The following is a 24,923-nucleotide window of genomic DNA, read 5'->3' as shown; positions in this document are numbered from 1 at the left end:
AAGTCTTTAAAAGACATTTAGATGTAGAGCTTAGGGATATGGTTTAGTGGGGACTGTTAGCGTTAGGTCAGAGGTTGGACTTGATAATCTTGAGGTCTCTTCCAACCTAGAAATTCTGTGATTCTGTGAAATACTTTCTATACTATTCTGCAAAGTCTCTGTGCAGAGAGATTCTGCACAGGGATTGGAAACCCGTATGATGCCTAACAGTAGCCTGGGAAAAAAAAAAAAAAAAAAAAAAAAAGGTTCTAATGGACAGAAAAAGACTTAAAGCTGGTTTATTTTATTTGTTAATCCTTACTTTCTCATAAGTCTCTAGAACAAAGATAGCTAAGGAAGCACAAGTATTTTCAGCACCTGTTTTTGTCTCAGAGTTCTGTCAGGCTCATTGTCTGTATCCTTGGGATAGAAAGAAAGGGATACAACTGAGTTTTCAGGTACTCTTTGAAGAATGAAAGCAGGTCCTGGAAAATTACAGCTGTCTAAAGGGATTTGGAAATTGGTCTTGCTGGATGGAGCCTGGATGGAACTTACCTTGGCAGCTTCAGCTCCCCAAGTCTGAAGCTAATGCAGAGGTTTCACAAAGTGGCATCTTTTTATTTTATTTTATTTTATTTTTATTTTCATTTACTTTTAGCTTAAGCAGCTAAATGGTCTCCCACTGGGGACTGAGATCATCTTGCATACTTTGGACCTGTCTGGGCATTGTAAACAAGGACAGAGTTGGCCGAAGAACTGGCAGGCCATCACTGGTTTCACAACCAAAGAATTTAGACCCTACTGTTTCAATCTCTTTTCAATAACTGTTGAAATATTGCCTCCTATTCATGGACATAGACTATCTGATTTGATTAACCTTTGCCGTGTCCAGTTTCTCCAGCTGATAAGAAGAAAAATGGGGTCTGCCCCCTGGCAAGGATGTTGCATCACCCATCCAATGGAGGAAAGCAACATCTTTTCCCAGCCAGAATCTGTTCTTTTGGCTACTACAGGAGGGGCTTAGTACTCTGTTTCTTTTCTTGGATCTCCATAAGCATCTGGCAGGGATGCCTACCCTTTCAATCCTTTCACTAATTTTTTTATTTACATTGGGCACCAAGCTGGGTTCACCCACCCACAAGCTGATGGTCCATCCTGGCGTTGGCTCATCTATGTCTTCAAGGAGATGCCTGATTCCCAGAGATAGGACTGCCCTGCTCCCCCTGGTCTGATTTCACCCAGCCCTAGTCCTGCACCAAGCCTTCAGATGTGCTCTGTCTGTGTCCTAACCTCCAGTCCCAGCCCTGATCATCCCTGGGGAGCCCCTGTGGGAGCTCCCAGCCTCTAGAGCCCACAGGTGTGATCTGAAAGAGAAAGTTAGTGAGGTGAACTGGCCAGGGTCCAGAAAGATCTTTTTCTTTTTCTTCTGTCATAACAACCCATCCCCTGCTGTGGTCTTTTTCTGATATGTAAGAGTAAGACGACAATAAAAAAAAAAAAAAAAATTCTGCTGTATAAAGCAGAGAGGAAATAATTCTTCCTGACTATTTTGTGAGAAACTGAAAATTTGAAGCATTAAATGTGTAATATAACATGGAGGTGCAATATCTATGGGTGTATCTAAGGTCCTCACCTTGTAGGATGTAGGATATATAGACCCATCTGTTCTGACATCTGAAAGAACTGCAGTTCCGATTGGCTCAGTGTCCCCTCACTACTCCTTCATCTATGTTCAAACATATTTATCTGTGGAACGAAGAGGCCAAGAGAAATTTTCCTTAAGGCTCAATGAAAGTGAAATTTTATTACAGAGATTCAGTTTCACTTTAAAAAGTTTAAGTCACAGTCCCTGGCTTTGCGTATGTTTAATCACTTTCCCTATCAAACATGTTCAGGGATTGAATTTCACTAAATTAGTGTCCAGAAAATATCTTGCAAATTCCTTGTCAACAGGGTTGAAGAGCTTGTTATCAGAATTTCTCTGTGTGTGTGCCTGTAGTTTGTGCGCGAGCTTCTGTCTGCTAAGCTGCTCTCCTAAAGCCCTAATTGAAAAATCTTGTTTTCCAGGCCCCATAAAATTTCTGTGACCCTCCTTTGAACTGCAATATTTGATATCCTCCCCAAAACATAGACACAAGTAAGGTTGAGTATTTGTCTTATGAATACTGTGCATAACAGAAGCTGAAGGTAACTTTCTTGTCATTGCTTAATATTCCCAGTTTTATACATCCAAAGAACTTTTTGTTTGTTTGTTTGTCATTGTGTTAACATTAATCTCTTCAGAATCGTATACCAGAAAATATGTTATGTGGTAACAAAAATTCCCAACAATATCAATAAGGTACAAACTTCACCCTTAGTATATAAACATCAGGCAAGTCTGCAGTTTTCCAGGTTTATAGTCCCATGTTCCACCTGGAGAATGTTAGAGCTTCTGTTGCTACAGCCAGTCTCATTATCTATACTTTGAAATCTATTCAAAATAGATTGAAGTGAGAAGTTCCAGAAAAGCTATTCCAGACCTTCCAAAGGTGCAGTCCACTCATAGGAGTACATTGTGTTTCAATCACTGCCCCAGGGCTGGGAGGAAAGTGAGTCCTTCACATGCAGGCTTCAGTAAAATGATAACACATTGGGTGATGTAAACCAGAAAGTTAACTTGATATGTTTAGGATTTTCTTGACTTTTTTTTTTTTTTTTTTTTTTCTTTAATTAGTTGCTTGCTTGCTTTTGCCCCTCTCCAAGGGAAAAGGAAGGATGGAACCCAGTAGATGCAAAAAAAGCATAAGACTAAAAGCTAGAAAAATAATCAATATCAAGATCTGATAGTGCAACTTTGGATGAGATGCCAGGTCAAGCACTCTCATGCTTAAGCACAAATGGAGAAAGTAGAAATGGGCATTGATTCCATCTTTGCCAAAAATCTGTTATGAGGAAATAGGCAATATACTCCTTACATTCTTTGTATGTAAAAGGCAGCTGATACATTGTCTGATAAATACCTGGAGAACCACCAACAGGACATTTAAATGAAGCATTTTACACAATTTGGCTATTGTATTCCAAACAGCCAAATTGTATTCCTTTATTTTCAGGACACCTTTCCAATTAATTGCAGAAAATAATATATTTGTAATCTGGGCCCCTAGCAAGCCTTAAAAGCCCTCCAGCAATTTTATAACCTTTTAGAGCAAGACTCCTTTATGGTATCACAGCACTTATTTTGCCATTATTTTGCTATATTACATTGTTGTTGTTTGTTTTTTGTTTATTCTCACCTAATGCATTATATAGTCCATATTGTGAGACTGAAAAACACATTTTTGAATGGTGTGCTGTAGGGCATAGGTGTGGAATTATTCTTCATATTCATGTAGAACTGGGCAGCTCTGCAGCTTCAGGACTCCAAATGTTATGGATGAATAACAGCTCTTAGGAAAACTGTGTATTCACTACATTGCTTCATGTTCAGTAATAAGATGATGCAAAGATACATGTATGTACTGATACACACTATGCATTTCAAAAAAGTGGTCTGAAGCTGTCCTTGCAGTTCTAGAATTTTCTCAAAACTGCTGCATGAATCAGGTCCCTTTACTGAGTATCTTATATTGCAAGACAAACTATGCTGTATACAACATACATACATTTTGCACAATTTGCTGAAGTTGAAGAGTTCCCAGATCTTCCAATATGGGGCAGCAGTTGCCAAACCCTGACAGAAGAGAGTTACTTATTTCCATCTGTGAAAATATAGTTGTCTTTTTCTATGTAGGCAGAGAGAAGTTACTAAAACAAGCCAACAAGCCACTGGGAATGTGAAGGAGACAGATTTAGTTTTATTTATTTATTTATTTATTTAATTTGCTGGCAGAGCAGAAGTAATGTGGTCTAGGAATGTCTCTATTTCTTACATTCATTATTATGGTGCAACCTACATGTTGATCTTTCATGTGATATAGTTTCTGGTCAGAACTGTGATTCGTACTTTAATTACTGGAGGTGTTTTTAACTCCTTTGTGCTGTTTTTTTTTTTTTTTTCTAGCTAATTCAATGTTCAATACCACTTTTGAATTTCTTCCCAATAGAAATTGATGTTTTGCTCACTAGATGCCACTACTATGTTTTAAAAGACTTGTGGAATGTATAATTTTTCTTCGTTCACTCGTTGTAGAACTGTTACACCTTTGGATCATATTTTGTCCCACACTTGGAGGTACAACAGATATATGTGAGGCTTCTGTGTCTGAAAATATTTTCATTCTTCAGTATAGAAGTTCAGCAGCATTTGCTCATACTTACTGACAAAGAAAACCTAATAAAATAAACAAAAATGATGATGATTTTGGCTGTTTTTCATATTTTTGACTAGATTCTCTCACTAAGCAAATAGACTGTTAGCTCCAAATTTCTCCTGCTTCCTCTCATCCTTTGAGTTTTTTTTTTTTCACATATGCCCTTGTCTTTTTTGATTTGTTCCTTCTCTGATTTGTTTTCTGTGATCAGTTCTATCCCCCAGCACTGAGTTCTACTTTATTCTGAGATACCTTGCCTCCTTTGATTTCAGGAAAGGGACTCTCTTATGCTTAATATTCATACATTGTCTGTCAGAATAAAACATAAATAACCATAATGATAATAATGACTGAATATCTGCTTTTGAACAAATCATTTTAAATTTTGTTGTTGTTGTTTTGTTTCGTTTTGTTTAAATCTGCAAAACACGTTGCCACTTTTTCCACATACTCATCTTCTGCACCTATCAAGCTGCAGCTATTATGTAATCACTGTCCATTTGGTCAGCCAACAGTAGAAATGTTTTTATTGAGACCTACACTGAACTCAGCATAATAGCAAACAGGTGGTCAAATCAGAAGAAAAACAAGTTTTTTTTTTTTTTTTTAAATCATTGAGTGAAACAAAGGCATTCATTTTTATAAAGCTAGTCAGGTGCTTAAATGTTGATTGAAGGATGATTAAGAATCAGCTTATATGGGCACGTAATTTAGGAAGAGAACTGTTGAAGTGGTCCGTGTCTGATGGGAAAAGGTTCAGTTGCTGATGAGAGTTGAAGGGAAAACTCAACAGATAATTCAGTAAATATTGTTTGGTCATTTTCTGCTTTCAATATACTAGTGGAAAAATGTGAGATTCTTCTTCTTCTTCTTCTTCTTCTTCTTCTTCTTCTTCTTCTTCTTCTTCTTCTTCTTCTTCTTCTTCTTCTTCTTCTTCCTCTTCTTCCTCTTCTTCCTCTTCTTCTTCTTCTTCTTCCTCTTCTTCCTCTTCTTCCTCTTCTTCCTCTTCTTCCTCTTCTTCCTCTTCTTCCTCTTCTTCCTCTTCTTCTTCTTCTTCTTCTTCTTCTTCTTCTTCTTCTTCTTCTTCTTCTTCTTCTTCTTCTTCTTCTTTTAATTTATACTAATTTATTATTATTATTTTAATATATGCAAATGCATTTAGCTGATAAAATAAAATCCAAGCTGTGGTGAGCTGTCTGAATTTGGACACTCATATTGCATAATAATATTGCTTATTGTTGGCTGGCAGAATAGCATGGTTTTGCTGCTGTCTTCTGACTGGATGAGTGTCATTGCTAAATCAGAATATGAGCATGAATGATCTCACTTTCATTGGAGGATTTTAAAATACCTTTTTCATCTGGTTGAGCAAGTTTTAAACTTTCTTTTCCCTGAGTGTTCAATGTGAATGAAATAATCATTAGAAAGAAAATGTGCAAAATAAGCATCATTATCATAATTATTATTTCAATATCACAGATAAGCACATTGAAGAGGCACATTTATGCTCATAGCATATCCAAAATCAAACATCAAGATAAAAAAGCAAAACTGAAAACGCCAGCTTACTAATAATTTCTAATGACCATAAATAATCCAAATATATCACTATAAATGTAGAAATAATAATCAGAGATGATCATTTTGGCATACATATAAAATTATTACCATAATGATTTATTAAAATCTACTAAAATGAAAAATGCTGCATCATCCTAAGGAGACAAACTGGAAGAACCTATTTTTTTTTAGGAATGACACAATATAAAGAAGCTGCCATAAAACCAATCCTTCACAAAGTTTCAGTGATGTTTGTTTACACAAGAAACATCATGAAAAGTGCTTAAACCTAGTGTCTTGGCTGCAGCAAATGAACCTACCCTATAGTAAGGCTGCAAAATTGAGTTATTACTAACAGTTATAAATACAGTAACTATTCAAATGTTAACATTATACATGTTTAACAAAGTCAGAGGAACCAGGAAGCTCAGTTAAAGTTGCAGATCTGTTCTGAAATCTCAGCATGGTTCCTTTTATTTTTCTCAACAGCATGGGTTCAGGATGGAGTTGTTAGGCTTACATTAGAATTTCCTGGCTCTTTTTGGTTTGTGTTAAACCTCAGTATATTTAAACATACTTTCACAAGGAATTCCACTGGTCAATTCTTCTCCCTTTTCCCTATTTCCCCAAGGTTGTTTTATGTATATGCAGTGATTTTGCAGATGACATACAACGATTTAAAACAAACTCTTTCCAGGTTATCAGTTGAAAACTGAAATAACCCAATTTAACTAGCACTTTTTATATTGATGTTCTGTTTCTTAATCCTTAAATCATACCACTTTTGGGGAAAAATACATATATATTTATTTGTTTATTTGTTTTTTAATGTTCCTAGGGAAATCCAGGTCCAGGCTCACTATTGCAGATAAGAAATGGTAGCTAGCTTCCTCTCTTTTTTGCTATCTGGGTATTATTGTATCTCAGGATACCTCACTTTCTGCAGAAGCATAGAGCTGCTGTTTCTCTTTCCTTTTAGATCTACTATGATGAATGGAGCTAGCTGAAAAAATGTAAACAAACCTTACTATCACAGAAATTCCTTTTTAAAACTCAACTAATATGTCTTAAATATAAGAGGGTGAATATGAGAAGTCAATATTAAAACATTAAGGTAGTAATGTTGAACTCAAACCAAAAATTTCACCCTCGTATTTGCCAGATAAGTCAATATATTTATTTTTTTCTTTATTTGATTTGATTTTTATTATTATTATTATTATTATTGTTATTATTATTATTATTATTATTATTTTGTTTTCCTTAATCAGCGGGATGAGCTGTAATGATGTGTACTGGAAGCTAGAATTCCACACTCTCTTTGTGCAAGTCCAGACCATCCTCCCATTATGTGCTTTGCTTAGGGCTGAGTTGCCTTGGAGAATTCTTGGAGTAGTTTATGAAATGGAATGCCAAAGTACAGGAGGTTGACTCTGAAGTGAGAAGTCTCAAACTTTCTATTTCCTGAATAATGTTTCTGTTTTCATTCTGATTCAAAATTAATGTCAAAATACTAGAATTGAGTTTTCCCACATATCCTCACTGAAATGAGAGTACACTGTCCTTATACATGTATCTTCCAGGCCCTACTTTAAATTACATACATGAAATTATTTGCATGAAGTAGCCAACAGGTATTGTTCTCTCCATCCTGGTGAAACCCTCCTTAGGAATCCCTGTTGCTGTGAGAATAGTTGCCTTTCAAACATTTTATTTCAGGAGACTATATTTCTGTCTTTGCATTCTGGTTCCAGCATTTGTGCAGTTTGTTCCAATGTTTTCAGACACCTCTCCTAACTCTAAGAAAGATAGACTTACTAAAAGTGAGAATGTATTTGTAGCTTTCAGGAAGATGATGACTATTTTTGAGACTACTCATGAAGTTTTAACATTTAAAAAAAATTCCATTCCAAGGCTCTGGGAAGTCATGTTACATCTTTTACAGTGCATTGTAGACTGGAGAAACAAGAAGACTCATGCAGACAGATGATGTAGAATGTCACATAGAGGTGTATTTTGAATACCTATGGAAACATTCAATGAAAAACAAAACAAACAAACAAAAAACAAACAAACGAACAAAACAAACAAACAAAAAAACTCACAGGACTGCTGAACAGGTATACATTGCCTAAACTTCCTCATCCATGTCATATTGTCATTTATGTTCTCTTGATGTTCAGAATTACTGTGGGAAAATGAATTATTTTCAGTGGTGAATTTAGTGACAATCTCTCTGCTTCAGTCAATGGTACAGGCTTGTAGCCATTTCCTATAAGTGGTTTTGAAAAAAGTAATCTTAATTTTCTTTTCATAAACAACAGGAAAAATGAAAATTGACCTATATTTAACTGGTTCTTCACTCTTAGGTTGAATATTAATCATATTTTATTTTAAAATATTTTAAAATATTAATCATATTTTACTATTATATTAACCATGAAAAGTAAATCTATGAATTATTTAATGTGCCAACATAGTATAACTGTTCTCAAGAGAAACTTAATAGTATATAATTTTAAAATTAGAAATTAGTTCACTGTTTCAAGTTTCAGCACCAATTGCTATTTGAGAGGTGTAGTCAAATTTGATGTTTACAGTTACTTGATAAAAGATCATATTTAAAAAAGCATTCCTTTGTGGAGTTCTGTCTTCTGCCTTCTGTCATTCTGGTGAGTGTGTCCAACATGGGGATATGTGCTTTACAAATAGAAATCGCCCATCAGATGGATAAGATTATGCCCAATTCCTGTTAAATGGAGCTAAAAATGCAGATCATTTGGATGTTTTCAGAAATTTCAGCTGAAGTGGGTATGTGGTCTAACTTTATTGCTGTGGGAAAACCACAGGCAACATTCTCAGTTTAAACTGATCAAATAACTTCAGCTTTGCTGATTCATGTTAACTGATGATCTGACCCAAGGTTTAAGGGTTATTAAACATATCTGACATACAAAAATAAAATAAAATAATAATAATAATAAAAAAAAAAAAAAACACACAAAAACAAAACACAAGAAACGTTGATTGACTGTTTCTTATAAAGCTCAAAAAGAGAAAGGGCATTTAAGACTTGTTTACTTATTCAATATTTTAAATGATATTTGAATGCAATAGAGCTATTTTAGTCTACAGCAGCAAAACATCTGACACTATCATTCTAAATGCTGTTAAGATCATTTGGCTGCTTCTTTTTGCTATAAGCTATTACAACAGCAATTGGACAGTTGGAAAATTTAAATGGCAACAAGCTTACTATAGATAAAAATAAATATTTTTCAGGGCACATAATTAACCACTGGGGGCTATCCATCCCCCCAGCATTTTGAAGTGTGGAGGTTAGGGTTACAAAATCACGTTGTCCACCCTAAAAATATAAAGCAGTTCTGAATTCTTCTGTTTCATTTCCTGAGCTGACCGCAAGTTACTGCATGCTAGGTAGATGGTTTCTTTTAGGCATAGTGTTGCTTTGTTTTCATTATGGATGAGGATGAAGGTGGCTGGAGGAAGAAGATTCTCTTTTTCTTTGAAGCATTTGACACTTTTCCCTGTTGGAGGAAATGATCCTGGCTCAAAGGACTCATCAATCTGACCAGAATTAACAATTTCCAAACTATTAAGTCAATGAAGGCATTTGCTAAGTATCATTCCTCAGCATTTTAGGCAGTTTAAAAAGAACTCTGTTCTGGGTTCTTTCCAAATTTTATATTGTGCCTGGAATTTCAGCCTCCAGCCTTTCACTCCAGTTCACTGGAGTTTACCCAGTGATCATTTGATGTTGATGTTTTGCTTTGACACGGTGCTAACATGATGTGCTGAGGATGGAGAAAATATCAAAGAGCACAAAAAACTCTTTTGCTGTTTAAAAATATTTGAAACCAAATCTAAACTTTGCTGATAGCTGAATCCTTTCTTTTTGTGATTTTTGGATCAGATAGGCTTTTTATCCAAACTATTTATCCTAATCAGCAGTTGGAGGAGAGGAATGTTAAATAAACTATTTTATTCTGATTCTTTCTCTGGATGTTTACCAGGCTGTTGACAAAGGCCAGAGAATGTTTAATGACTTGGTGGGGAGACTTGAAACAGAAGTGGGGATCACACTAGATGCTCCTTATTTGCTTTCTTTCACAGTGCAACAAAAGGGAAATGATGACAGACCACCTCTTGATACCCAGTTTGATTAAGAAAATTTATCATGTTCCTTGTCATGAGTTCTAGTCTCCCACATTGAATAATATAAACATTCTCAAACAAAGCCAGAAATAGGCAGATAAGACTCAGATGTCTCTACCAGAGATTCTTATGCAGTCTAAAAACGTGAACATGACCTCAAAATAACTGTAACGTAGAACTGGAGATGATTTAAAACTACTTGAAACCCTTCTCTCTGTGCCATCAACTCAGGGCTCCCTGTTTGGTGAAAGGAAAAGTGGTGTCCTCCATTTCTGAGCTCTGTACATTCCTTGAGCTGACAGTAATCAGACACATAATTGGGAACTCATTATTTCCTGGAACTTTGCATTTATTTTTATTCTGTCATTTCTCATATAGAAAATTATCCCCCAAATTAGAACAGCATTTTGGCAGTCTCATTAGAGAATATTACAAAGGAGATAAAAGTGACATACAGAAAAAATATATTTCAAGAGTGTGTCATCAGATTTATCTCACTAAAACAAGAGAAATTTCTTGCCATACAGAACTACATATAAACAAAAAATGTACACATTTGTTATTTAAAGAATTTGTTCTATTTGTTGTTTTGCACACTCCTGAACTGTGCTGTAGCATGGCAGAAAAAAACAACAACATTTCTTTAGAAACTTACTCCTGGAAATAATGAATTTTAGTAATGTATTCTGAATACGTTATGGTGAGCAAGAGAAACCTTTACGAAACAAAACCTGGAACTTATACTTTCACACTGAATATTGAATGCCATGTTTGTAAGAATGTTTCAAGGAAGGAAATCTGAGATGATGGATAGTGTTGTTGTTTTTGTTTCTTGTGTCATCCAAACTTAGATTGCTGTAGGAACATTGTAGAATGAAGATACTTTCTATCTTAAATAATGGCAATCTCTGAACATGTGACGCTTGCATTAAGTGGAATCCATCCAGTTGAACCTAAAGCTTTTTAGAACTTCAGTACTGCAATAGTGTTCTTTGAATTTTGGACAACCAGGAAGCAGAGAAAGGATTAAATTCAGTAAACAATGTGCAGAGGCAAATAGTTTTCCCAGGCCTAGAATCAGGGATGAAGTGCCCTAGCCCTTCATCTCTGGAGACCTGATTCTCATTCCAGGGTAGGTAATAAATAACATTTGTTTGGTCAAGTGGTTATCTTCTGTTTGCCAACTTTTAAGATTCTTATTGTATATTGTAGACTAGCTTTTCACAGGTTGATTATCTTCTGTTTAGAGTAAACTCCCAAGCAGAATTTTCAGCACTCTCTGGTAGCTAAATAGTCTTTATAGGTGGGTGGTAGAAAAATAACCTTTATTTTTATGCAATACATATGGTAGACATGTGGCTGAAAACAGAAAATGACAGGGGATTTGAAACACCATCAGAGAAAATCAAAGGGATAAAGTCAAATGAAGCAGATGGGTTTATAATGTTAGTAAGAGTTGATATGAGTCTTAAGATAGAAATTATATAAAATCTTTACTTACTAGATCTCTTCCAGTCTAGATGTAGCGTTTTTTTGTTTTGTTTTGTTTTTACAATAAATATCTAGTCCCTGAAAATTCCAGATGCATTGAAGAGATAAAAAAAAAAAAAAGGAAGCAATGCTTGTGTGCATAAATTAACTCTGAATAATGTATCATAGCTTAAATCTAGGTGATATGATTTTCCCAGTAAAATGACAGAAAAATATATCTTCATGCAAAAGTATGTAAGAATATTTGCAAGGGTATTTCCCTAAATAATATTGGATAGCTTTGTTTGGAAACTTAAATCTGTAACTATTCAGAACTTTGACCTAGAGGTGAGAGGTCAAACAATAAATATGGTTAAATGGGGAGTATTTCTGGTCTGTAGATATTTCACCTTGAGATACTCTTCTTGTATGGTATATACATACCTTTGTATGTATATACTTTCAGTCCTAGTTCTTTTATTGCCTTCCTTAATTCAGTATCTGAGCACTCTCAGTAAGATGCTGAGCTATATCATTGGAGTATTTGTTTTTCAAATACTATTCACATAGGGAAAAGTATGTTCAGATTATTTTAGTAGATTTTTTTCTGACTTGTTATTCTCTTTTGGTACATAAAATTATACAAAGGCAGCTCAAAGAAGTGTGCTTTGATCTTGTAATAAAAGGTGATAAGATTTCTAAAGCTTGTTACTTGGCAAGTGGATCCATTCCAGTTTTGAAAGGTCTGTGAGAACATGTTATTGTTTGATAAGAAAAACACCTTATCTTTACTGTAGAAAGATTCACTGTTCCAGAGGAAGGCAGTTATTAAGTATATTCTTCTTCCCAGACTTGAAGCAGTTTTGTAGATGCTCTGAAACAATGGGAATGAGAAGATCTGATATTGCTGACCAGTAATTTCATCAAGGTGACTTCACTTTCTGTGCCTGACACTTATCATAAGCTGATGCTCCAAGACAACATTTTCATTGTGTATTTAAATTGAAGACCTATTGGTAAAAGATTGGGATATAATAGGATGTGGGATGCAATTGACCTGGATAAGTGCCATGAAAATACTAGTGAGGACAGCAAAAAGATTACTCACAACACTTTTCAATTTTAGCCCTCCCAGTTTACATCGTAATCTCCCAGTAAGACCTGGCTGAAGTCACCAATACCTGTACCAGGGAATTTCTTTAGCAATTCTTAGATAATTGTTAAAGGAGTGTAAAATTCAGCTCTCAGATTGAGCAGTACTGTCTCTGAAGCATTGTTACAATGTTTGAAAATGAATGAATTTTTGCCTTTCTTCTGGGCCTGTCTTAGTTGTCCATATTCCTCTTTTTCAATCTAGGTTATCTGGGCTCTTACCATGTTACCAAGCATCAGTAAATATTGGAAAATCTCATTCCTGAAGAAGTAGGTTGTTTTATGGTAATAGATCTTTCATGAGACAGCAGTGGCTTCAGCTTTTATCTCTTTGCTTTGAGTAGGACAGAATATAAATGTTTGGAGTCTGGTTTCTTATTTCTGTGTTTACATCTGTTGACAGCTCTTTGCAGTTTTAAATATATGGGAGAGAGTACGTTATCATGATGAAATCAGTGGAAAGAGTATTCATCTTGTTTATTCAACACCATTGGAAAGAAGACCTATTTGGCATTGCAAAAACTGGGCTCCAAAGAATGAGTTAAGGTGGAATTTGTATTTTTGCAAGAAGTGGAAATATAATGATACAACAGAAGTGGAGGTAAATTTATGGCTGTCTCAGCAAATTCTCATCAAATCAAAGATAGTTTTGAGGTCCTTATATACTAATACTAGAATATTAGCTCTTGTTCCAAGAAGAATTTAGGAAGGTTTCCTTTAAATAAATATTACATATGGTTTGAAAAAAAATAATCATTGAAAAGTGTTGATCTTCTTGCAATCTCACAGTAATTAGGCTGGAACCTGTGGAAATCTGCAGTTATGAAAATGAGCTAGGTCTAAGCTGATCAGTATGGTTAGATATAAGACATTGATTTGTATATGTTATATGAAAAATTTGGAAACATGGCAAGTGGATTGGGGGTGTGCATTGGAAGTACAATGTAAGGGGAATAGAAAACCAACATGAAATTACATTGTAGAAGATTTTTCCTATTAAAAAATCATCACTCCAGTGTACTGTATAGTGGTAAACAAGTATGCAAGATTTTTCACTAGGTAGCAATGCTGAATAAGAGAGAAATTACTTGTGCTGGGAAAAATGTTTAAGGTTATTTCATTTAGTTATTTCACTGGAGGTATGAACTTCTGATAGCATTGATAGCATTATGATGACAGTTTGAATAAGTGTATGCTCCCAGATCCTGTTGACATGCACTGTAAAGACATAAGGCAAACATTTAAATCAGAGATGGAAGATGTATGGGAACAATTTTCAATTGTATGACTCCTTGCAGATTTGATAGTAATGTTGCTTATTTTCCATCTGTGCATACTGCTAGAAGATCTGATACGCAACTGTGGCATCAGTGTGGCCTGGCACAACCAATTACTTTTGGAACTTAAGAAATGCATGTTCATGCTGTCATGTCATCTTAATTTTAGGGGAGGTATTAATGAATCTAAGAAGCATAAATACAAAAGCAAAATGGTTTTGATCAGTAACAAAAAGTCTACCTCTGTCACTGAAAATGTGTGGTAGCAATAATCAGAAAACTTTGGGAACTGGGAAGCTCACTGTGGTTCTCAGTAATTGTCGCACTCCTGCCAAAGTTAACAGGATTTGAATATACTTAACTTTGCACCTTGGGAAGTTTTTTGTGCTGCTGTTTGCTCATAGGATGCTTTATAAATATATTTGTAATTGGGGACATTGGGTTCAAAGGGCATTACAGTGATATTGGCAATCACTATAAATCTCATCAGATGTTCGCTGCTTATAAACACAATACACTCTCTCTATCTCTCTCTTTGATCTTATAACTAGCATAAAAAGGGGGGGGGGGAGGATGAGGGGAAATGACACTTAGAAACTTTTGTTTAAGCCTTTTAATTTAGCTTTTTAATGCCCTCAGATTGCATACTGCTGTATCTATTTAGCAGATCAAGCAATTGTGGGATAGGGAGGTTAAATGACTTTTCTGAGTTGCAATAAAGACTCAGTGACAGAATTGGAAATAGAAGCCAAATGTCTTATTACTCATATCACTATTCCAAGTCATCAGATTCAAGATTTGAAATCAGACAAAACTCAGGAGGTTGGCTGCTGAGGAAACTGGTAAATTGAGTTGAGAGATTCTTATGCTTGCAAGTAAATTTGTTTGTAATTCAGGTGCCAAGATAAAAAATGAGATAAAAATTATAATGCAGTTCACACTTTACCATGATTATTTTCAGTGGAAAGTGCAGAAACCAAATCAAGCCTTTCAGGGAAGAATGCAAGTTTCAATGAAATTTTTCTCATGAGAGGCTTTGTAGGTTAAACATGGAATTTCTATAAGAGAAACCCAAGCCAGAAACCCTGGATATGATGGTGGCCAAATGGCTGGGGTGCTGAGGGTAACCCTGGTGTGGGCAGATGCTCAGCCTGTGATGCATCAGATTCAGGATTGTGATTTGAGCCTAGTTGCTTTGCATAGTCCTGGGACACTGTTATTCTGGTGCCACTCTCTTCCTGTTTGCTTGGAAAATTCTTTAAAGACTGTCTTTTCATCTGAACAATGCACAGGGAAAATAATAATAATAATAAATTATTATTATTTTCTATGAATAAATCCTTTCTCACCCAACTTCTAATATGGATCATGTAATAGTCTGTTAGTAAAATGTTTGAAGTTCAAAGCCAGCTGCAATCAAAATCATCATTATATAGCCTATACAAAATATCTGATCCATCAAGACCAGGTGTTTACAACATAAAAATCATTACAGTAAATACAACATGTTTCTATTAGTTTTTGACAGTTTTTCTAAAGCAGCCAAAGCTTAAATGAACTTTAAACCAGAATATCCTGCTTGATTGCAGACATTATTTTTTCTGTTCAAGCCAGAAGTACTTTGCAGCAGAAGGCAGGGGCTAAGCAAAGTTGTGATATGTAGAAGGGAAAAGGAGTGGAGTTCTGCAAACCATATGACTGTATGTGACCCAGAGTTTGTGGTGTGCTAAATGATGCTAACTGGAGGGGAGAAGGAAAAAGGCAATATAGCCCTCCTGAATTTACACTGCAGTCAATCTCTATGAAGAAGCTTGCTTTGTGAGTTTGACAAGGACTTCTAGCCTTCAATACTCTTTATTTTGTTTATTTAAATGAATGAAATGATGAAAAACGAATTTGATTGGATACTGCATCCATTAAACTGACTCCGTAGTTAACATATTGGGATGCTTGGACTGGAGCCAACTCTGTATTTTACTTTCTGAGTTTTGGAGCATTATGTCATGATGAAACCAGAGAAAGTGTGTAATAGATCCATACCCCTGTTATCTGTGATCTTACTAGTTCCACAGCTTGCAAATCCTCCAAATTAGGTTCACATATCAGCACTTCAGTAGTCTTCAGCAACGTCAGCTTGACACAACATAACAAGCTTTCTGATACTGAAATGAACAGTTGCCTTCTTAGCAGCAGTGGTATAAACTGGATTTCACTTTCTTTAATGGCTGAGTAACTTTTGTTCAAGTATTATAGGAATTTATTTCAAACCCTCTTCCACTTCTTTTTCCTTCTTGTGCGTGAATTAAAGTTTCTCGGTGAATGCTCTCTTTCTCTGCAGAAAGCTTGAGCCAGATGAAGTCTGATATCAAGTGCAGAAGTCCTACTGATCTGTGTATAAATGAACATTGTAAATGTAGCTCTTCAAAGGTTAGAAAACAATCATTTGTTTTTATAGATAACATCAGCTTGGGCTAGTTGTGCTTGAGAACTACAATTAGTATGTTTAATGTCGTAATTGTAGACACACTTTTAGTAGGCACACTGAGCACAGGATGAACAATCCGCTTCCTGCAGCCCTTTGCCTCATTTACTGGACACCATCTAAGCTGTGCAGTGAGTGAGGCAAGGGACTGACAGACAATGGGCTCATTCACTGCAGAACACTGATTCATTTCTGCATCACCTTCACTCCATGCACTGAATGAAACAGGGGGATCTGTGGAAAAAATACTAAACATTTGTGTAATTAAAGATTGTATCTTAATGCACAAGCATGATAGAACTGTAATAGAGTTGAAAAGACTAGCTTGATTTGCAGGTTTAACTGTTGCATACTTGATTTTGAAATTGTCAGCATTGCTTTTTTATTGTATTTTTTGATGTTAGATATGTGTACATGTACTAAAACATCTGTTATTTGCATTTATATAGAATTGACAGTAATTTTAACTTGTGAGGTGATTAAATTTGGACAGGATTTTCCTCATCAGTAAATGTGGATTTATCAAAATTCCTTTTTTTTTTTTTTTTTTTTTTTGGTGTGTGAAGATTCCGTAGGAGATGGAAATATTTAAGGTCAATTAGTGTTTAATTTCTGTCTCAGCCTAAGCTTAGAAAAGACATATAGAAATTGTTTGGATCTTTCATATTCTCTTCTTCCCAATAGAAAAGATGCTGTGCATCTGGACTATGTTTTCCATGCAGCCTGGCAGTCAGTCCCCTGGGATCCCTGTTAGTAGAGAGAATAGATCCTTTTATTTCAGTTTGGATTTGACAGATCAGATAAAATACATTGATTCAGGGATATTGAAATAATTCAGCTGAAAAAGATGAAAAAGAATAAAGAGAAATTTTAAACTTCTGCCACAGTTAATTATAAAAGTAAGTATCAGAATTTCCCCTGGGATGGAAAGTTCATATTTGATCAGCTCTGCCACTTCCAGATTAGGCAAAGCAGATGGCTATATTGCAAATTCTGATTAAGACAAACCATCTTATTTTTATCATTTAAAAAAAAATATTATTTATTATTTATATTCTATTTCAGGCTCTGTGTGTGGTCTGGACTGGGCCTCAGTACAGCAGAGACTTCAAGATTTGTGCCAAGCTGTGCAATGCTATGGTAGTCTGATGATATGAGTTGCTGCTATTTTCTATTTTAATAACAACTGTTCACTTTTAACATTATAAAGCTGGCAGTTGGTGTTTTAAGTAGAACAACCCATGAAGTGTGAATGATAGGTGGAGTTGGCGCAAAGGATGATCCAGAATTAATTACTAATATTAATAGCAGGACTGGCATTTATTTTGCCTCCAGAAAATCTCTTCTCTGTGCTAGCCAACAGACTCAGAATTTGCACATGTATGTCTCTATCACCACCACAAGCCTTAATACTTTGTATAGTCTGTTTCCCTTTAAATACTGCTTCAGGCTTGATTTCACATGTCTTTCCTTAGCTCATACTATTTTTGTAGCAGAGCCAACAGCCTGACAGCATTTTTGAAAAAGAATGAATGGGGTTAAAGTACCCAAGTACTGATATGCTGTTTTTATGGCTGTTCCCCATAGTTTTGACTGCTGAGCAGTCAACTATTGGCAATTAATAGAGAACGAATGATTGAAATTTAGATTGTAATTTTCTTGTGAACTGTAACACAATTTTCTTAGTCTAACAGTGAAATGCTTCTTTTAAGAAAGTCCCTCCCTGTAATGGAAGTCCTCTCCAGTCCAGGTTAGTCCAGTTTTTGCTATAGCATTCATGCTTGCCCTTGATTTTGTAATTTGCAGAGGTTGCACTTGTTTCAAACATATATATATAGCCCACACTGTTGTGTGCCTACTGACACAGCAGCTGCAGCTCCCTAAGTTAACATATGTGAGAAGAGACTTGGGAACCTTGGCCAGGACAGGCCAGTGGACTCTCATTATCCAGCCATCTGGAGCCCAGACCATTGCAGAAATGACATGTGCAGTAAAGACTGCCACACAAATAAGTGTTATGAATTCAGCTCATTTTATTTTGAGTTATAGAGCTTTGAAATCACTCTGTTCCTTCATCTACAGTAAACAAACACATGTGTATGTGTGCACATACATTACTCCCTTTGTATGCTGTACCAACCTGATGACCCACTTGCATCCTGATGAGCTTCTATGAACTTTCTCCATTCAGCTTCCATGTGCTTCACCTTTGTGAGGTTATTATTTACACTCTAATCTCATACCAGCTCTTCTGTCTCGCTGACTGGCTTCAGTGACATTTACAATGTTCCACGAAGATGATTTTTCTCTTTATCTCTTTGTTAAATGAGTGTCATAACTGTGTGTGGGGGGAAGAAACCTGCCAGCTCAAGTATGGGAAGTAATTATACATCATACACCCTGTAGCTTTTATATTTATATTTTATATTAACAATTGCTGTGAAATGAGAAGCCAAGCCTTTGAACAAAGAATTAAATAACAAGCTGGGACAAGTATGGAGAGGCAAATGTTCATGTGGAACAAATATTTCTATAAACTGATTCAAGAGCAGAGGAGAATTTTTAAGGGACTCATTTGCGGGACATAAATGCTGACCTTATGTTGTCTCTATGTATAGGAATCTTCCTCATATTTACAGTACAAAATAAAGACAAAAGTCTGGGAAATTAAGGTATATAGAAAGTTGACTCCTGAAACCTTGTCCTATGTTAGTCTCTGAACCGCTAGGATGAGGGATCATCTGGGAATAGTCATGCAGTGGACTGAAGCACCCACCCTGGAAGACCTGCCCTTCCAAACTCCTTATATATACTCAGTGGAGGATGCAGACTCGTCTAGTGATCACTTCTGATTTACCTGAGGATTGCCTGCTCTACTCAATGTGGAAATATCAGGGAGGAAGACAGTCAGTAGGCTAAAGGTATGTAGTGTGAAACGCCTGTATGCTCCCACACCGTCTTCTGTCAGTTCTAATTTTTTCTTTCACAACTTTAAATTATATGAGAAGACAAAAAACACAAAAGTGCTTTGTGCATTTTTGTTTGTTTCTTTTGTTTTATTTTCTGTTTTTTTTTTTTTTTTTTTTTTTTTTTTTTTTTTTGCCTGTGTTTCTTTCTTTCTTTTTCTTTTTTCTTTTTTCTTTTTTCTTTTTTCTTTTTTCTTTTTTCTTTTTTATTATTTATTTATTTATTTATTTATTTATTTATTTTCAGCTTGGAAAGCACAGGCATATATGGCATTGCAAGTATTTTGGATGAGTCCTTCTAGTATAATACCTGTCTGAAATTGAAGGAATGGATGACATGAACCTATACATTACTCTAGGCAGAATTTGTTACATGTACTATTATGTGTCTGGATCACCATATGAAAGCAATCCATTGCTCCAAGAATGTTGAGTTTATTTAATTATATTAACTATTTACAAGTTCATACATCATGGGATTCTGCATCTTAAAACAGTAACTGGATTCATTACTGGATTTCTGTGTCTTCTTGCTTTTTCTCTAAAATAAACACCTTCTGGCTTCTTGCAAAAACATTTTTTTTTCCATTGCAGGCTTTTTGCTCACTTCTAACTCTTGTTCTTTCTTAAACTGGCTCTCATACTTCCTTTTTACTTCAGCATAGTGCTGTAGTTAACCACATTTCCTCAGTAGCTCTTTGGCCCCCCTTTCCAGTTAGGTTGAATATAAATAGGTACAGATTTCCATTCCAATCTCTTCTCTCCACAGTCATTGCTTCTGGTGTCACATTATATTGAGGTCAGATGCTCTTTGAACTGGTATTGTCTCCTCACTTGTTAGGTACCTGGCATGTTTTCTCACGCTAGAAAAATAATAAGGTCAGTTTGCAGAAATTCCTTTCAAACATTACTGGGTATCCTGTCTAGTAGGAGAGTTGAACCTCATTCTCTATGTTTAGATAGCCATCCAAATCCTTTTCAGCTCGGCCCTCTTGTGCATTGTTCTGGGAATTTTCTTCCTGTGGACAGCTCAGCAGATTCACGTGGACCATCTCCAGGTCAGTCCCTAGGTCTTGCTGCTTTACAGCTCCTAGTTAACAAAGATTAAGAAAAAAAAAAAAAAAAAAAAAAAAAAAAAGGGTCATTGTTGCCTCTGTTCCCTCTTGCTCAATTTGGAGGATGTTCTGGCAGGCAGAAAGCTTCAGTGAATCCCGGTGATCTGGCACTGGGTCTGGGCTCTGCTTACTTCCTCACTAAGGCTTATAGGCCAGGAAAATGTTGTAATGTAGTTTCTTCTCTCCAGTTAGTCCTTGGAGATTCCTCCTCTTCAGATTCAACTGCAGATATTCATATATTATTTTCTCTGCTGTTTTTTAGCTCAGCAGATTTCTTGTAACTTCCTGCCTGATGGGTCCATCTCCTCCTCTTCACTTCTTACATGAGCACGAGGTCATGGTGAGGTTGTTTACTCATAAGTCTGCTTTCAGAAACCCTTGTCCTTTCAGCTTGTAACCTTTTAAACCCTTGCAGGACTTTAAACATTTTCAGCTCAGTTGATTCTTTTCTTCTGAGTTTTCAGTTTATGTGATTAATCTTTATTTTTCAATGTGTGTACTTGAGTGCTACAGGATTCTTATGCAAACATGAAAGACAAGGAATAAATGTATTGTACATGTGGCAACTGGATATGAATCGGAAAAGAATAACTTCTGTTTTAGTCTAACAAAGAAAGGAAAGTAAAAAGGAGATGTGGTCAGGATAGGATTGCTTCACAGAACAGGTATAAACCTGTTCTTCAGGAGTCTAGTTTCACAGCTGGGATTGATCAATAGATCCCAAAGGACAGTGCTGTAAGATTGTCACACTAAAATTCGACTCTTGATCTCTCTTCTCACTTCTGTACATTTGTCGTCACAGTTGATTGTAGAAAAAAACAAACAAATAAAATACCCCCCCCCCATATTCACAAATTAGATCTTGAGCTTAAAAAAATTTGTTTCTCTCTCTTCTGTGCTCAAGAAAGTCTGGATTCTTAGTACGAAATAAAAAAGAAAATTGTTTTGTGGCAGTAAGTTAGAAAATTAATCCTGAAAATTAATTAATCAGTAGGAAAATATTTTTATTTTAATTGGAAAAGAATATTATCTAAAAGCTTTACCAAAGGTTGAAGAGCAGAAAGATAGTATATGCAGTGACTGTCAAAATTATGGCTATTTACCTTTGGGTATTTAAGAAGTAAACGCATGTGGATGGCTGACCTCTTTGGTACTAGGAGAGAGGAACCAGAATGCTGCAACCTAGTCTATCAAGTTATGTTCCCAGATCAAAGGTAGCTAACAGCTGCTGGAAGGAAATAGGATAAGGAAAAATGCAGACCTTTGGAATGATATAAATCAAAGCAATAAATTTAAAAAAATATTGTTAGAAATCCTGAAACAGCTGATATTGGAAAACCTGGTAAGTTTTCAGTTTGCGTGAATTTAAAACCTAATTACCCTAGAAGGTAATACAGATAGGCATCTGGGGGCTTGCATTCAGTGTGAAACGTAGGTGTGTTCAAAAACATCTGAAAGTTAGGAATCAATTAATAAGGCATCCTGTCCAGGATAGAATAAAGTTGATTTTATTATTCACACAGGAGGCTCACTGAGAGGGAGTTAGAATGATTTAAGTGAGAGATGTACGTGTATGTTCTTCCTTACATTGAGACGGTATCTGAGAGTCAGCCTAATACAAATGTGTTTAGAAGAGTAAAATTGGAAGGAAATTGGCTTTGTAAAATTATTCTCAGCTACTTGTTCAAAATTAGGTGGAGAAGTTAATTTTGAACAATAAAAGAGTAACTCACTATCTCCACCCTTTCAGTCTGCTACAGGCTTGGAGAATAGGCTGATAATTATGTTGTTTACAAAGCTGAAGTCTGTTTGAATGGAAATATGTATCAAATAGTTTCCTACACACAGAAAATGTCTCTTATTTTTAAAAACATTGAAATTTTTCAGCAAATAGTTTGAGCTTTATAGTTCCACCATCTTACTGACAAACCCATAACTAGAAAAAAAAATAAATCCCACTAAGCATCAACAAGGCACCATTTCAGCAATATCTTGTTAGCATTGCTATGTCGCATAAAGCAGATCCTCACTGGAATTGTTTTTCCTTTCTTTTCAGATATATACTGAAGAGTGATACAGAGGAACCTCTTTTTCTCACCTGCACTCTTTTCATGAACAACATAGTAAGATCCACGCTGTAACCCTTCCCAGCCAGAAAGCCGACTGTGTAAACTGCTCAGAAATGTAACAGTCTGTTTGGAGTGTGTGTGCATAGCACTCTTCCTTCACTTTACTTGATCTAGTCACACTACTTAATCCCTTTGCATGGTTTGGCTTGTGCAAAACAAAACAAACAAACAAAAAAAGCAGAAATTGTCTTGTACACTATCAGCACCTGACAGTATAGATAAGATTGAGTTCTGGAAATCTAAGTCAAAGCACCAGTTTATGGCACTGGGGCTCCAACCCATAGCCAACACTGAACAACACCCTCCCATCTGGTGCAATGTAAGGAAGAAAAAAGATTTTGAGTGATAGGGGTCATAATTCTTAGGAGATATAATTCTTTAATGATATGGTGTTGCAGATAATTTTAGTAATGAGTTTTGCCAAGAGGAAGCTCCCTGTTCATCATCTGTTGGAGATGATAAACTCTCTTCTGAACCTAAAGAGGTAGTGACTATGGAGTATTTCTCTACCTTTCCTTTGATGATAGTGGTTGGTGAATGTGATTTCTGAAACTTTAGAAGTCTTTTGGGGACTTATGTGGAGGAGAGGTAAAAATGAATGTTTTGTCACTGGAGGACTTTCTAAAGCTCTAGGGCTTGATCTAGTGCTACTAATAAGAAACTAATAAGAATTTTGTGTGAAGCTAACAGCATTCATTTTTATTATCATATATAGTCAGTTCATATGTTATTTTTTGTTTCTTTTTATGACTTCATTGAACCACTCTTAGTTCCTGTGTCCTTTTAGTTTTGAACGTTCTGAATCCTAGTTTTCATCATGTATTGCAAGTATGAAATGAATATCAATTAATTGTGTTGCACCCACACTCTATGAACTGTCATCTGTTTCATGAGTTTTCCAAATTATATAGTTTAACACAGAACTACCGTGAAATTACTTTTCTATTTAAAGGTGAAATTAACAGAGGCCTGTCTACCATAATCACTGAATTTGCTTTTATAGATCCTGTAGATGTGAACTAGAAAATTCTACTTTACAGCAAAACTGTGGTTATTGTTATAAAAGAGATAACTATATACTGCAAGCATACTGACCACGCACACAATGGTTAAAGCAGAAGAGGTTCATCTCCTCCAGAGCCTTAAACATAACTCTGCATAGGATTCCTCTCCTAGGAGTTCTGACATGATATAAATTCCCTAATGCTTTATTTAACTATTGTCAAATTGTGGCCTAGAATAAATGCACAAATTAAAAAATAGGAAAGGACTCTCAATTCCCATGTTTTCAGCTCTTACTTTAATCAACAAGTTTCAGGATATCAGGTCTTTCAGATTTGCTATATGGCATTCATTCTTTCCCACCGGACTCTGAATAAATACTAATTAAAATTAAGCTAAAATGTTCAGCTTTTTAAGTTTTTGTTTGTTTGTTTGTTTGTTTGTTTTTTGTTTTGTTTTGTTTTTCCCAAGATACTTCTGGAAAATAAATGTGAATACAGACTTATTTCCTGCCTAACTTACTTTCCCATGCCTGTGTGTTTTCTTCTTTTTTGTCCATTTTTGTATGAAGGAAAGAAATAGTTTTGTAGAAAGCTGAACCCACAAAATCCACTGGGTATTGTTATATGCTAGAGATTGCTAAGCATAGTATTCTAACAATGGGCCAAATACTATACTAATTTGTCTGGAATAACTTTTGGAATTTGGGAACGGTGCTCATTGAAGGAAGACATCAGAATGCCCAGCATGCTTCCTTGAGCTGGTTTGTCTATCTTGATACACAAGGTTTCTCTATACCACTGGTCTTTCAACAAGCAAGATAATGTGGTAAGATCTGATGTCTTGGCACTACGCTTAGCCCCTTGTGCTAGTAACCAAATAGCTGGCCAAAATACAAAATTGTTATCCTGAATAAAAAAAATGATTTTTTTTTCTTTTTTTTTTTTTTTTTCTGATTATGCTCTATTTTGGATCACACTTAAATCTTTAACATGATTGCTAACATATTTCAAACACACACTTCAGACTTTCTGGTCCTTGTGTGATGTGTATTAACAGGAATTAAACATTACTTGTAGTGAACCAAGTGCCAGAGAGTCATAGATGGAAATATAATGAGAGGAGAAATGTGGGGCTAGTATGAGTATTTACATGACAGTGTCTACTATATTTAGTGTCTACACAACTTGTCAGTTCAGGGACTTCATTAAATGGAAATGGACTGAAGGGACTAGTTTCAACTGAATGTCAGAGACAAAACAACTGATATGATACCATATTGTACTCTAGGGGGTAGGTCTAATTTTAAGAATGGGCTCA

At 35.5% G+C, this 24,923-nt stretch overlaps 1 long non-coding RNA gene across 1 annotated transcript in view; it reads left to right on the top strand.

Annotated features, from left to right (window-relative positions):
- The window catches only part of LOC311432522, a 39,888-nt gene extending 15,781 nt beyond the window's left edge, over positions 1-24,107 (top strand). Inside the window, exons 2-3 of the long non-coding RNA XR_014690115.1 lie at positions 20,735-20,812; positions 22,529-24,107. This is a non-coding gene — a long non-coding RNA (uncharacterized lncRNA). The remainder of the gene's footprint in view (positions 1-20,734; positions 20,813-22,528) is intronic.
- The last annotated feature ends 816 nt before the right edge of the window (positions 24,108-24,923 follow it).

This window comes from Aythya ferina (assembly GCF_964211825.1).
Source record: "Aythya ferina genome assembly, chromosome: 2".
In the NCBI taxonomy this organism is placed as follows: domain Eukaryota; kingdom Metazoa; phylum Chordata; class Aves; order Anseriformes; family Anatidae; genus Aythya; species Aythya ferina.
This window is presented reverse-complemented; position numbering and strand designations above follow the sequence as displayed.